The following is a 14,639-nucleotide window of genomic DNA, read 5'->3' as shown; positions in this document are numbered from 1 at the left end:
GTAAGTGAAGAGAAAGGTAAGGCTGAAAACAAAAAAACTAAAAAACATTGATCCTGTTTTTTTGGCAGCATGATGTTCCCCAAAGTGGATCAAGGTACTAAATCCTCTACTCTTAAAATGATTCTGGGACTGAAAGGACAAACGTGGCTTTGTGTGATTGGAAAAACTGAAGGTGTGAGTGAACGAACAACAAACAAACAAAGTCATCTCATCTCAGGCTGAATATATTGGAAAAATATGAATGAAAGAAGAGGAGTGAAGATTGGTGTATAGTGACCTCTACAGGAAGTCAGGAGAGACAGAAAAATAAATGAAAAACAAATGAGGATAAATGAGGAGAGGCTTAGAGTAACAACAAGACAAGTATAACTAAACGAAATATTAAACTATCAGAAGGGCACAACGTAAAAATGCTGAACACAGCACTCAACCACAAGGATTGTAACCTATACATTACTGTGCAAAGGTCTTAGGCCACCATAATACCATTAGATTTGTTGTTTTTGCAATGGTATAGTGATCATATATAATTCTTCCTCAGTCACTTTATTAGAATACAACCAGAAAATACAGGAAATGTGTATATAGTTTTAAAACAGTATAAAAGTATAAGCTGATGTGTCAAGTATTTAGGATAAACTCTCCTTCCACTTGAGCAATAGCAGGCAACTGCAGGATCTCTTAAACCTAAATGAAATTAAATCCTAATTTCTAATTCTAGTCGAATGACTTCAGTCTTCTCAAAAAAGCTCAAGATGTGTTTCATGCCAAAAAAGGTCACACTAAATACTGACTGATGCCTGAAGAAGACATTTAGTTCAGAAAATGGTTTTGTTTTTAATTTTGTGTACATATTTCCTGTATTTTCTCTTTGTATTTTAAAAAAAGAGTGAAAAATAAATATGGATGGACTTTAAAACTTTGCTTAAACAACAAAGCTGTTGTTGGCATAAGACTTTTGCACAGTACTGTATGTGTCGTAAAAATGTACATCTTAAAAAAGTTCAAAATAAGTACTGTAACTCAACACTTTAAAATGCACTGGATTATTTTCAACCTAAGGTTGGGTCACAAACCCACAACCGTTGGGTTAAATTAACCCAGAAAATGTTTATAATTGACCAAAACAATAGGTTAAACAACCCAGCATTTTGGGTTGAAACAACCCAGCATAAGTAGGTAAATTGCAACCCAACGGGTTGGGTTTGGTCATTTTTGACCCAATGCTTGGTTGAAAGTAGCCTAGCATTTTTATAGATGGTTTCAGCAGTAACAACATAATTAAGCTGCTTTCGTGGTCAACAAGTAACTTCTGGTAAACTCTGCTAAGAATAAATAAAAACAAAGTACTTTAAACGTAGTTTATTTATATAACAAGCAAAATAAACAACACAAAGATTACCTAGGAAACTAAAACGTTTGTTATTTTTGACGAGGTATTTGAGTTCAGTTTAGCAACTAGTCAGACCATTAAAAAAACTGAAACCGGAATTAAAGTTCGGACCAGGCGCGTGTCGCGTCACCGCACGTGCGTCCAATGAAACGGTCTATAGTTTAAAACAAAATACACTTTTTGATAGCAAACAATGGCATGTGGTAAAACATTCCAAACTGATACTTGTAAGACTATTGTTTGGGTATCTGTCAGATGGTCAGGATGGGAGATAATCCATCTGACCAGCTAAACCAACTCAATACCAGTTTGGCCATCATGCAGGCTGGGAAACCAGCTATTGTAAGCCAGCTAAAATCATCTTTATGCATTTGGAAGACACTTTTATCCAAACACTGTCAGAAAAAGGTACAATAAAGGTACAAACTGTACCTTTTCCCAAAAGGATCTGGTGCTGGTATTCAGGACACTTTTTTGAAAATATGCTCATTTTCCAGCTCCCCTAGAGTTAAACACTTGATTTTTACCATTTTGGAATCCATTTAGCCGATCTCCGAGTCTGGCGCTACCACTTTTAGCATAGCTTAGCACAATCCATTGAATCTGATTAGACCATTAGCATCATGCTAAAATAACCAAAGAGTTCCAATATTTTTCTTATTTAAAACTTGACTCTTCTGTAGCTATATTGTGTACTAAGACCGACGTAAAATTAAAAATTGCGATTTTCTAGGCAGATATGGCTAGAACTATACTCTCATTCTGGCGTAATAATCAAGGACATTGCTGCTGTAACACGGCAGCAGCAGGCGCAATGATATTACACAGCGCCCAAAAATAGTTCTCATGGTTACTTTCAATAGCAGAGGACTATTTTTGGTCACTGCGTAAAGGTTCATTTTTGTACCTTTATGGGTAAACAACACATTGAAACGTTAAATCTTTTGGGGTACAATAGTTAATCCTAAGGACCTTTTGTGTACCTTAAGGAACAATTTTGTACCAGTTAAATTTTAGGGATACACAATAGATCCTTAAGCTACAGTAATGTACCCAAAAAGGTACAAAATATTTTATGTTTACCTGTAAAGGTACAAAATGGAACCTTAGGGTACCACCCCAGCTACAGAAAAGCCACAGTTTTGTAAAAAAAACAAATTCTGAAGCAACTCAAAGTGCACTGAACCTTTGCATATCTTCAGGAGCGAACACATGACCTTTGTGTTGCCAACGTAATGATCAACCAACTGAGCTACAAGAACACTCTCCTATTTCATTCTATTCTTTTTGGGTCCAATGCCTGAACAATCTAAAAAATGTCCTCAAGAGATGTCTTCAAGCGCTCAGGCTCACTGAGTTTCTGTGGATCTGTCGATAATGCTTTATTAAAGAGTTTTTTTTGCTTTATTCCTCACAGACTTATAGCACCATTGAGCTAAAAGCCCATCACATAGAGTCAATGCATAAATCCACATGATTTTGCCTATTTCTTGCAACTGCATTACTGGTAGTGATTGTGAATACGTCTTTGAAGGCAGTCATGTTGCGATAATGACTCTGAGACACATAGTGTGTAAATGAGACCTCCCTTCATTTCGATCTGTCATTGTTCCCTCGCTTTCAGCAGCCAAGAAATCAAATCCAAAAAATAACAGAAGTGGAGAACTGAGAATGATGAAGCACCATGCAAAAAGACCTTTACTGTTCACTCTTAAAAATAAACGACCTTTAAAGCGTCCATAACACACGATCTGATGTTAATCTGGAGTAGTATTACATCCTTCATATCTCCGAAGAGTCTTTAGTTTTATCAGATTTATAAAAGACAGATAAGTTTTACTCATTCTTTCCAATAAGGTACAAAAAAATTCGGAAGGAGTTACTAGCTGCGGGAGGAGCGAGTCATGAGTCAACACTTTATACAACACTGACTGGATATCTTATTATTCCCTACATGTTTGTGTAGTTTATATAATATGCACTTATGCACCTTTTTCCAACATAACAGAAATTTTATGTACCGCATGCAACTCATGACCCGGTTGGGAATTTTCAAAGAAATCCAACGTTAAACTAACACACACACAAAACTCTGCTGCTACCTAGGATAAACAAACTATATCCATTGTTTCCATAATGTTGGAATTTCTTCTCCTTACATCCAAAAACACACTTCTTCTTTCATGCCATTGTTGAGTCTTGATATAAAACATTGTTTTCGCGTGAAGTGATGCCTGTAACTTATGCTGCGTTCCAGGCAGGTTTTTAAACCCGTGAGTTACGACTTCAAAACCACGACTTACGACCCTATGCGTTCCAGGCAGCCTGTAACTCGTGTTTTTACAACCTTCTACTGGTGAAAGTGCACTGGAACGGCTGTCAAACCCGTGACTTCCCACTCGTGAACTCGTACTAGATCGATGTACTCCCAGTTCAGAGTCGTGACTCGTGGTTTTGAAGTCGTGAGTTACGGGTTACAGGTTGCCTGGAACGCAGCATTAGCATCCTTGGTTCTTGCTCTTTCGCCGATTGATGTGTGGGTGTGGTTTTCTGGAGGAAGTGATACGTATCGCTTATCCCTGAAATGTCAGCTGGACCCGTAATCAAAAAAAAAACTTTTACGAACCCTGGCGAAGTGCATTCTGCGCAGAAATACTCTGTAACACGTCCAACTGCTTTTTTGACACTTTGCATGAGGAATCTAACTCTTAAATTGTGTTAAAAAGTCAGAATGCATGAAATAAAGTTGAACCTCCCCCAACATCCAAAGAACATTTGTTCTTTGTTGCTAAAAGGTTAATCAGATTTTTTAAAAGTTGAAAAAATGGTTCTTTAAAAAATCTTTGAATGATTCTTTGAGTAAACAAAAATGGTTCTTCTATGGCATCTTTGTGAAGAACCACTTAACAGAGTGTTGGTTCTAGCAGGTTAGTGAGCAGTCAAGGGCTATGGCCCAGTCTTGTGTGCCTGAAGCCCAGGGACCACAGATTGGCAGCTGAGATTTCTGAAAGATTGACTGACAGCCAAGTAAATGCCGGGGAGAAAAGCACAAGCTGTAGGAGACGTCTCATCAACGACCCTGAAACCCTGCGTCTGCCCTGCCACAAATGTCTGATCCACTGAGAACTCTACAGATGGATGTTAACTGCTCAAATGGCAACGTTCCTGCTGTAGAGATCCTGTTGAGACCGAGGAGGGGGGCCCTTATGACCCTCACAGGCAAAACAAACAGAAGACCGACAAAACAAACAAAGCGTCCACAAATACAAGATGTTCCGTAGTTTCTGACAGTTACCATGGAAATGTATGGATGAGCATAGTTTAGGGTCAAGGAGGACATAGACAGAGCGTATTAAAGTTGTGATAAAGGAAATTATATAAAGGAATTATATAAAATTGTGACTCAGTCTTTAAAAAGCCACCTGAAGTCATCTTTTGTGTTTTATTGTTTTCTACACAAAATCATCCTACATAATGTAAAATATAACCTTGATACTTATAATACTGACTAGAGTCATGTCAAAGATTGAAATTAAAGTAAAAGTTTTGTGGATGAGTGATGTCCGCCACTGCATTTTTCATTAAGCTGCATTGTGGCATGTTATCCATCTATTTTGTATTTGCATTTGACAGAACTTGCATTCAGATTCACCCTTAAGATCCGAGGATGATTGGAGCTTAATAAACGGATTAAGCGACTACTGGAGAAAGTGCCAGCCTCATTACACTAAAAGTAAATCCACATATGCATGCAAACGTTTGTTTTTCTATCTCGGTGGAGACTTCTATTGCTTTTACACTGAGCTAATTATATTTTTATCCCATAAGCCTAATCCTTATATAAACCTACCTGCATTTTTACATTCATTTAAAATATAGTTATTTAAAGCCATTTTCCTTCGGGGAAAATGTTGGCAGTTCACCACAATGTCTACACATTGTAGGAAAAACTTGACCCACACACTCAACGATCAGCACACCAAAGATATAAACATTCACACATTTAATAATTTATGTTGTAGTTGGCCGAAAACCCCTGCACATACATGTCATACAAACTATGTGTCAAGATATCAGTGTTAGTTTCTCCTGTTGCAGTTTAATGTGCAGGGCCAGTACTATACTCATTATAGACAGTTTTATCGGACACACGTGCGGTGACGCGATTACGCGGTGGTTGAAACGTTACTTCCAGTCTCTTTTTGTTTAATGGTCTGACTAGTTCTTAAAATGAACTCTTGAACAAATACCTCGTCAAAAATAACAAATGTTTTGGTTTCCTTAAGATGACGAGCAGACGGGGATCCTGGATCTCTGCTATCTGAAGGGAGGTTTTGCAGCCGATCTGTATGTAACATTGTACACTATACATTATTTAGTACACATTTAACACAGTAACGTTAGCTCAGTGTAGATTTTGATACGCTTTAGCTATGATTTGAACTAAGGTAATGTACTCGTTGTTTATTATCAGAAATAAACTACTCTAAAAGGACTTTGTTGTTACTGATTCTTCGGAGTTTACCAGAAGTTACGTGTGTTTCACGAAAGCTTTTGTTTGTGTTGTTACTGCTGAAACAATCTATAAGCTGGATTTCTATCCAAACGTGAAGCGAATCTTTTCAAAATTCACAAAAGAGAAAAACAAACAAATGCAAATGAGGTGCGTTTCCATGAAGTTGTTCGAGCAAATAACGGTGGTAAATAAAACAAGGCACACTTAGAAAATGGAGACAGGACTGCATTTAGTTACGACTGGGCAAGTTCAGCCAGATCTCACGGGAATTCGTACATATTTTACAAGTTGGCTAATTCGTATGAATTCATACGAAGCTAATCGTGCAAAAACGTACGATTCTCATGAAAAAAACTAAACCCAACCCCTAACCCCACACCTACCCCAATGTCACAGGGGTCAAGGCAAATCGTACAAAAACATACAAATGTGGTCGTATGAATTAATACGAATTAGCCAACACGTAAAATATGTATGAATTCTCATGAGATAGCGTTGGCAAATTATACATTTACTAACAGTGCGGCTTGTAATTTGCCAAACTGGATGCATCAAGTATTTTTGATGCAGGCACTAGCAGCAAGGGCATTACGATGACGTCAATCCCAATACATGGGAAAGACAACGTCAGCTGATAGAGCTAGACAATCAGTCACGTGGGTTTAATGTTTGCTAAGTCAGAATTTCTTCACCAAATGTGTTTCCATCTCCCATTATTCACATTTACTCTTTTTCGCAAAAAAAACCTTAAGCGAGCGTAAAAACCTTTTTGCAAATTAAGGGATTTTTATTCTAAATTTGGCATTTCTATAACTCGTTTCTGATGTGTTACTTCAAAATGCGCATAAAATCGGGGATGGAAACCCAGCTATAGATACTGAAAAGAACTAGTACATCTGGTTAAACTAAGCCTTAGGACAGGACTGTTTGGATGTCCATACAATGGTAGACAGGATCAGAGGCATGGCAGGACTTATTTTCTCTCTCTCTCTCTCTCTCTCTCTCTCTCTCTCTCTCTCTCTCTCTCTCTCTCTCTCTCTCTCTCTCTCTCTCTCTCTCTCTCTCTCTCTCAGTAGGATTACCTGTTTAAAAATTATTCTGGATCATAGACTCATTCATGGAGAGCCCAGAGTTTCATAGACTCCTACCTCTATTGCATCAGAAACTTTGGAATCCTTAAACACACACAGAAACAGACAAACAAACACACACACAACACACACAGTCAAGCATACATGGTTTACATGGACAATTCCATAGACGCAATGCGTTTTATACTGTACAAACTGTATATTCTATTCCCCTAACCTACCCCACTCCCTATTCCCATCCATCACAAAAACCTATTGGCAGTATTTAGTCTACTGTGTGAAAAAGTAACATTTAGCATGTTTTTTAAGCCGTTGAATTCATAGCATTATAAACATGTCATTATACACTATTCATGTCCCCTTATACCACGGACCTACTGAATGCTGTATTCTGATTGGCTGAGAAATGTTTCATGGGCGTTGATTATTTTTCAATTACCGCACACCTAACCTTTAAAATGTCTTAAAAATAGGCACCAGAGCAATGTTTGTAGTAACCGTGGTATAAGCGGAATAATTGAAATAATGCACACCCGCGGTGTAACGCAATTGGGTGTGCATTATTTTCTTATAATTCAACGGCCCGTCGTCAATTATTCCTTACGTAAACCACATATACAAACCCACACGCACACACACTGATATCATGTTATAAACATCATAATAATTATAATCTTACATAATGTCTATATAATGACTTCCAGCTAAATACAGTCAGGAGCAAATCAATGCACAAGGCAATCAAACGAAAGAAAATGCCACGTATTGAATTTTGAATGCGTTTTGCTTGTCTGGGGTTGTTCAGATGAGAAGTTGTATCTTCAGTCATCATCTGTACGGTGTCAACACAAACACAAGCCTACCCAAATATAAACAAATCTGGCCTGTGTATCGCAGTGATAACACGAAGCACTGCATCCATGTCAATAATTACAGCACGCTCCTCCATGCATCCGCTACAGGAACATATTATTACAGAATGTTCCTGCGGAAAACCAGGATGATGTTTATGAAGTAGTAAATTTAAAGCAGTCGGGCTTCAGTGCATTTGATGGGTTTCACCCCCAGCTTTCAGGCCTCCAAGAACCATGAGTTTACGGATATTGCGTTTTTCGGATTTGTAATCTAGCAGCAAGTGACCTTGATGTGAAAAATGTAACTCGAGTATGATTACCAATGCATCAAAACGTGCTAGAGCCGTTTTGACAAGAAAAGACCATTTTTCTACAAAGGCACAAATTAAATGAAACCCCACTGTTTTTTGCTCTCAAGGCCGGCTTAGAAACATCAATAGGAAGAGTGTAAAGAAAAAGTACATTCATCGTGTGTAGGGGTGGAACGGTACACAGAAGTCCCGGTTCGGTTCAAACCTCGGTTCAGGGGCCACGGTTCGATTCACTTTCGGTACAATGGAGGGAAAAGCAAAACAAAAATGAAGAAGGCATTTTTTTTAGTACTTAAGATAATCTTAAAAACATAGGTGTCCTTATCACCTATGTTATTTTGAGATGTCATGAATATGAACTGAAATCCATTTAACATACTATCTCGTATTTAAAAAATGTATACCACTTTAAATAATCTTGTACTCATCTTTCATACAAATATGGGTTCAAATGTATTACAAGTGTTACCTAAATACATTTTAAAATTACATTTTGGCCTTATTTCATATTAATGTACTAAAGAACAAAAAAATAGGCTTGTAGGATGAATTAATAGGTGTGTACGACTTCACGAGGCACTGCAAGAAACGACAAGTGGATGACGTCAGAGTAACGCGAGAGCGATTTGAAGTCAGCCTCCTCCGCAAGATTTCTCGCGGTACTCTGACGCTGATGGCGCTGCGTAAAGTTGAGCACACTTTAAAAAAAGCAGCTGAACTCGACAGAACTGCACCTCATCCATTAATTGTATATTAGCAGGACAATTTATCTCCTACTTCTCAGCATGAGAAATACAAAGTGTGGCGTGTGAGCATGTGAACTGACTGAAATGCGTGTGTGTCAAGGTGAATGCGTGAGACTTGAGAGCCCCGATTAGATGTATTTCCACTCACATACCTAACAACTGCTGAACAATGCCGACGCACAGTCCTCGTCTTTTCCACCACTCTCTCGCCTGTACTATTGTAACTGACTGGAAAACTGAAGTTTTGCCAAACTTGCGATCTTAAAGAGGCTGGCGGAGCGTCTAACTCTTGTGGAACACCACTTGCCATCCTCGCTATCGCTGCTCACTAACTGACTGGAGTGGACCGGCGTCGACCTGACAAAAAACTGCAGAGTGCCAGACTGTAGACGAGCTCTGATAGAGCGCATATATAGGCGGAGCTCGGCTGCATCGGCGCCAATCAGAGCGTCAGAGCTAAAGCGGGGCAACAGATTAGCTGTCCATAAAGAATCCGCGGATCTAACAGGAGTTCCGCATTACATTAATTATTTTGCACGCAAGTTTTTTTTATTTTAATACCGTGTATTCTCAGTTTAAATTCATGCACCGAACCGTGACCCCCGTACCGATTCGGTTCGAAACGAATACATGTACCGTTTCACCCCTAGTGTATAATACCATACAGTTTTTTTCTGGAGACCAGTATATTTTTTTTATTGTTTGCTATGGAAGTGCCACATTTAAAAGAAAAGCTGCAGCTGGCGAGTGTTTCTTTCATGCTGAACGCCTAGCGCTGGCCATTTTTATCTGTCACTAAGTGTTAAAAAATGTTTAACTTTAGGTGAAACGTTGAGCTCATCAATGTCACTTTTTACTCAGCTATCCAATTACAGTGAAGGATGGGCAGGACAAATACCACACCGACCAATCGGCGCATCGTCCACAACTGATAAACAAAGTTGTTAATATCTCTAGATTATAGCAACCAAAACGCTGTCGAGCACCCACAGTCTGCGTTTTCAGGAGAGCGCCTGCTGTTTCCAGACGCGTTTAAACAATTTGGTGAACAAATGTCACCACTGTCTAATATCCTTGCTACTGTATAAGTACTGTACATTCAGAAAACCAGTCCAAACAGACTTTGTACACAAAACAAATGTCAGTAAGAATATTCCATTTAAATTGATCCTGATTATAATCTCAGACACAGTGACTTCTGTCCACTAACATCTGATAAAAATATGTGAGCCTGCCTGTAAAAAACCCAACTCCAGAGTCATTTTTGTGATTTACGAGCGTGATCTCATAAGAATTCGTATGTATTTTACAAGTTGGCTAATTTGTATGAATTCGTACAAAGTGAATCATACAAAAAGTATAAAAAACAATAACAAAACCCCACCCCTTACCCCAAAATCAGGCTGCACAGGCGAAAAGCGAATCATACAAAAATGTATGTATGTGGTCATACAAATTAATACGAATAAGCCACCTGGTAAAATACGAATAGAGATAGCGTTGGATTTACTGTTTTCTACATAAAATTATTCTATAGAATTTAAAGAACATTCTGTGAAAATATAATATAAGGTGCTTAAAACTTTAATTGAAACATCCCTTTGTACTATGCAGAACTAAGAGATTAAGTAAGGAATAATTGATGACGGGCCATTGAATTATAAGAAAATAATGCACACCAAGGTGGTAATGCGGCACGACACGAAACGGAGTGTCGTTAAACCGCAGGTGTGCATTATTTTCAAATAATTCAAAGGACCGGAGTCAATTATTCCGCTTATACCACGGTTACCACAAACATTGCTCTGGTGCCTATCAGAATGCAGCATTCAACAGACCCGTGGTATAAATGATATTATACCACGGGTCTGTTGAATGCTGCATTCTGATTGGCTGAGAAATATTCTATGGGTGTTGATTATTTTTCTGTAAACCGCACACCGAACTTGTCAAATGTCTTAAAAATAGGCACCAGAGCAATGTTTGTGGTAACCGTGGTATAAGCGGAATAATTGACTTTGATTTATTTGAAAATAATGCACACCTGCGGTGTAACGGCCCTCCGCTTCACGTCGTGCCGCATAACCACCTTGGTGTGCATTATTTTCTTATAATTCAATGCAGGCCAGCTGACAGTCTTGTCTGGGCCCGGGACAAGATAATCTTAGAGGGCCCCCCACCCCTTACTTTTTACTGGTAACAAGACATTTGGCATTATCAGATTCAGGACCCACGAATATTGCATATTATACATTGTATAAAACATTTAGTAAAAGGTGCAGTGTGTAATTTTTAGAAGGATCTCTTGACAAAAATGCAAAATAATATACAAAACTATATTATCAGGGGTGTTTAAAGACCTTTTTATAATGAACCGTTATGTTTTTATTACATTAGAATGAGAAGTTTTTATCTACATACACAGAGGGTCCCCTTACGTGGAGGTCGCCATTTTGTGCCGCCATGTTTCTACAGAAACCTTTAACAGACAAACTTTTTTTACTAAGTTGTCTCTGACGATGACATGTTTTACCGGTGACGGCTACTGTAGCTTCTCTATGTGTTTCAAAAGCGAGGGGTGAGCAGTGTATTGAGCCGTTAGTTGCAATTTGCAACCTCACCACTAGATGCTTCTAAAATTTGCACACTGCACCTTTAAATGTAGTACACTGAAAAAAATTATTCATTAAATTTAATCAATTTTTTAAGGTAAGTGGTTGCAATCAATTTATTTAAGCTACATTTAAACAAAAAAAGATTGGTAAAGTAAAATAAAATATAAAACTTTTGTTTTACATGTAGTTTAAATAAATTGATTGCAACCACTTACCTTAAAAAAATTATTAAATTCAATTAATACTTTTTTTCAGTGTACTGACACTGTATACTGACACAAAATATCATATAATCACGTATGAATTATGAACATACTATTGGAAATATCAGTAAAACAACTTCAGCTAATATTATGCCGTGTTTGGACTAATAATTGAATAAATATTACTCCTCTCTTTAGAAATTTTAAGTAAACATATAACTCAATCAATATTTCTCCAAACATGCACGCCTTTGAACCAAAAGCCCCGAGGGATATTATTTTGTAAAGAGCTATTATGATGAGCATGCATTAGATTTTTCTCAATGAATGTGACTGAGGGTAGAGCCCTGCATTTCAGCCCAAGCCCAACGAGGCCCGACCTTTTTACACCCCTCAGGTCGGATTTCGGGCCAATTTTAACGTCACAGCTGATACGCGGCGGACCTCGAGCTTATTTAGGCTTCTCAATCTTTTTATATTTTTCAATTTAATTAAAATAACATTTTGACAGACGACGATTGCAAAACAAACGTAGTAAGACTTTTAACCTCATTTACAATGCAGCTGTTGCGTATTTAACAGCAGGACCTTCAGCGCACCGGGAAAAAAATATTAATGGACGACTAGATTAAAACCTTGGATACTGCGCATAATCTATGCAAACAGCATCCAAGATATAATCTATAATATGCATAGCGAAGTTGTAAGATAGGGCAGGTTGCATGTTTATTCGGTTTCATGTTTTTTTCGTTTCGTTTTGTAGCTATAGCCCTTTTCATTTTTTTATTTCTGCACCCGTTGCAGCTGCGAGCAGCAGAGCAATCTGCCTCCGCTTTTTAAAAATAGTGTGTGTAGATAATAAACATTTAAACTAACACTGTGATATGCCGAAAATATATATTTTATATAGTTGTTCTTATAGACAAGTGAAGTGTTGATTTGAGAGTTCAATTCATCAAACATGTTGTCAACTTGCTGTCGGCTGCTATAACCGCTTGTTGGTTATCATAAAAAAACTTAAACAAAATACTCTAAAATGTAAATAAAAAAGAAATATAACTATTTTGCAATTTAAAACAAATCTGAACTGCTTTAATTGCTGCAAGAGTAGTACAGCTGTGTAAGGAATCTGCGTAAGGAGTTATTTTTTGTTATTTCTGCGGATTTATTTTGCAAAATCTATGCGGAATTTTGCAGAATAATTAAAAATGTTTTAAAACGATCTGAGAGAATGTGCGCTGTGAATATTACAAAACAACAAAATATTTTATAATTACATTTTATTAAAGGATTACCCTGAATTAAACTGGACCAACATGAACCAACAGATAATGGATAATGCTGTCACGACCATAGAGTTTTATATAAATTACATATATTACTGTCCACAGTATTTTGCACTAAAATTGATGATTTTATTAGGGAAATTTCATTTACATAAATCTAAAATACTATCAACAAAACCCACCTTTAATCTTTTTTGTATAGATTTAAAAATTTTCTATGAATCTCTTAAATCAAATCTTAAAAATAAGAAAAAGAAGAAAACATCTCTTATACTGGCCAAAATCTTAACTAGTTTATGATGATCTGGTTTATGTTGCTTTGTAAAGGAAATGTATCTTTTTTTTTTTTTCTTTTTTTTTCTTCTCTGTGTAAAATATGTATGTTAATGTAGTAAGGTCTGTTACGCATCTCCCCCTGTTATTTATGTTATGTAATGTTGTATGTTTTCTTTTATGTAATGTTTAGTGAACATGCAAAAAAAAAAAAAAAAAAAAAAAAAAAAAAAGACACACAGTGAGGTCAAAAAAAAAAAAAAATTACTGTCCACAGTGTAACAGTAAAAAGAAAAGGCTTCTCATAATGAATGTAGCCTATATCAAAATAATTTCATCTGTTTTAACAACACAATGTATATTTATCTTGTAAACGGATTTGAAATAATAAATAATTGTCGCGTCACTTAGCAATAGAGACGATAGAGATTTCATTATCTTCTTCGCGGTAAGTTTTATTTCAAATTCAAGTTTTACATTAAATATTAAATAGTTTGTGCTTTCTCTCATAAAAACCTCTCAGCAAACAGCACAGACTTCTAAACACACGCGATGCAGTGACTATATCTGCGGTCACAGATTCCTAATGGGGAGAATTAGGAATTCTATTTTCCTCTATTTTCCTCTATAAGGCCTATATTTTCTTCTTTTATTTTATTTTCTGAGCACCGGCCTTGTGCTGAGTCTGACCAGACATTTTGAGCGTACTGAACTTCAAATCATATGAATCAAATATTTTCTTTATTTTTTAACAATTATTCCATAGGTTCCAGTTCTGGGCCCCCCTCTGGGCCCCCCTCACCCTGGGCCCGGGACAACAGACCCGTTTGTCCCCCCCTGTCGGCGGGCGTGATTCAATAGCCTGTCATCAATTATTCCTTACATAGTGATAAGACAATATATTGCAGAGGCTGATATATCGTCCAATATTTAGATTTGTTTTTATTATCAGCATTGGCCAATACATTTTTTTTTATTGGCAAGTCAATTTCGCTATTACTTAAATTTTAGGTTTGTAATAAAGTTCAACACACTGTGTTCAAACAGTACCAAAAGATTTCAGATCCACATTAATTATGTCTTGTAAATATGTTTTAAGTACTTTAAAAAGGTATATTTATAAATGTAATGCATAATTAAAACTGCAAGCAGTGATGGAAGGGCCCTCGCACACATGACACCGCCACGCCGTGGCATAAGAATTAAAGGGAACAGTAGTAAATAGGCATTTAAGCATGTAAACATAGGTGAACTATTTAAAAGTGAAGTATAATGTGCCACATTTCCTGTTGCTAATTACAAATTACAGCGAGGTAGCATCGTTTAAGACAGCATGAGAGAGAGAGAGAGA

At 37.1% G+C, this 14,639-nt stretch overlaps 1 protein-coding gene across 1 annotated transcript in view; it reads right to left on the bottom strand.

The window, feature by feature from the left end:
- oca2 (oculocutaneous albinism II) overlaps positions 1-14,639 on the bottom strand; it is a 126,297-nt gene that overhangs the window by 70,105 nt on the left and 41,553 nt on the right. The window lies entirely within an intron of this gene.

Source organism: Misgurnus anguillicaudatus, chromosome 8 (genome assembly GCF_027580225.2).
Source record: "Misgurnus anguillicaudatus chromosome 8, ASM2758022v2, whole genome shotgun sequence".
In the NCBI taxonomy this organism is placed as follows: domain Eukaryota; kingdom Metazoa; phylum Chordata; class Actinopteri; order Cypriniformes; family Cobitidae; genus Misgurnus; species Misgurnus anguillicaudatus.
Note: the sequence above shows the minus strand (reverse complement) of the source record. Positions and strands in the feature narration are given on the sequence as shown.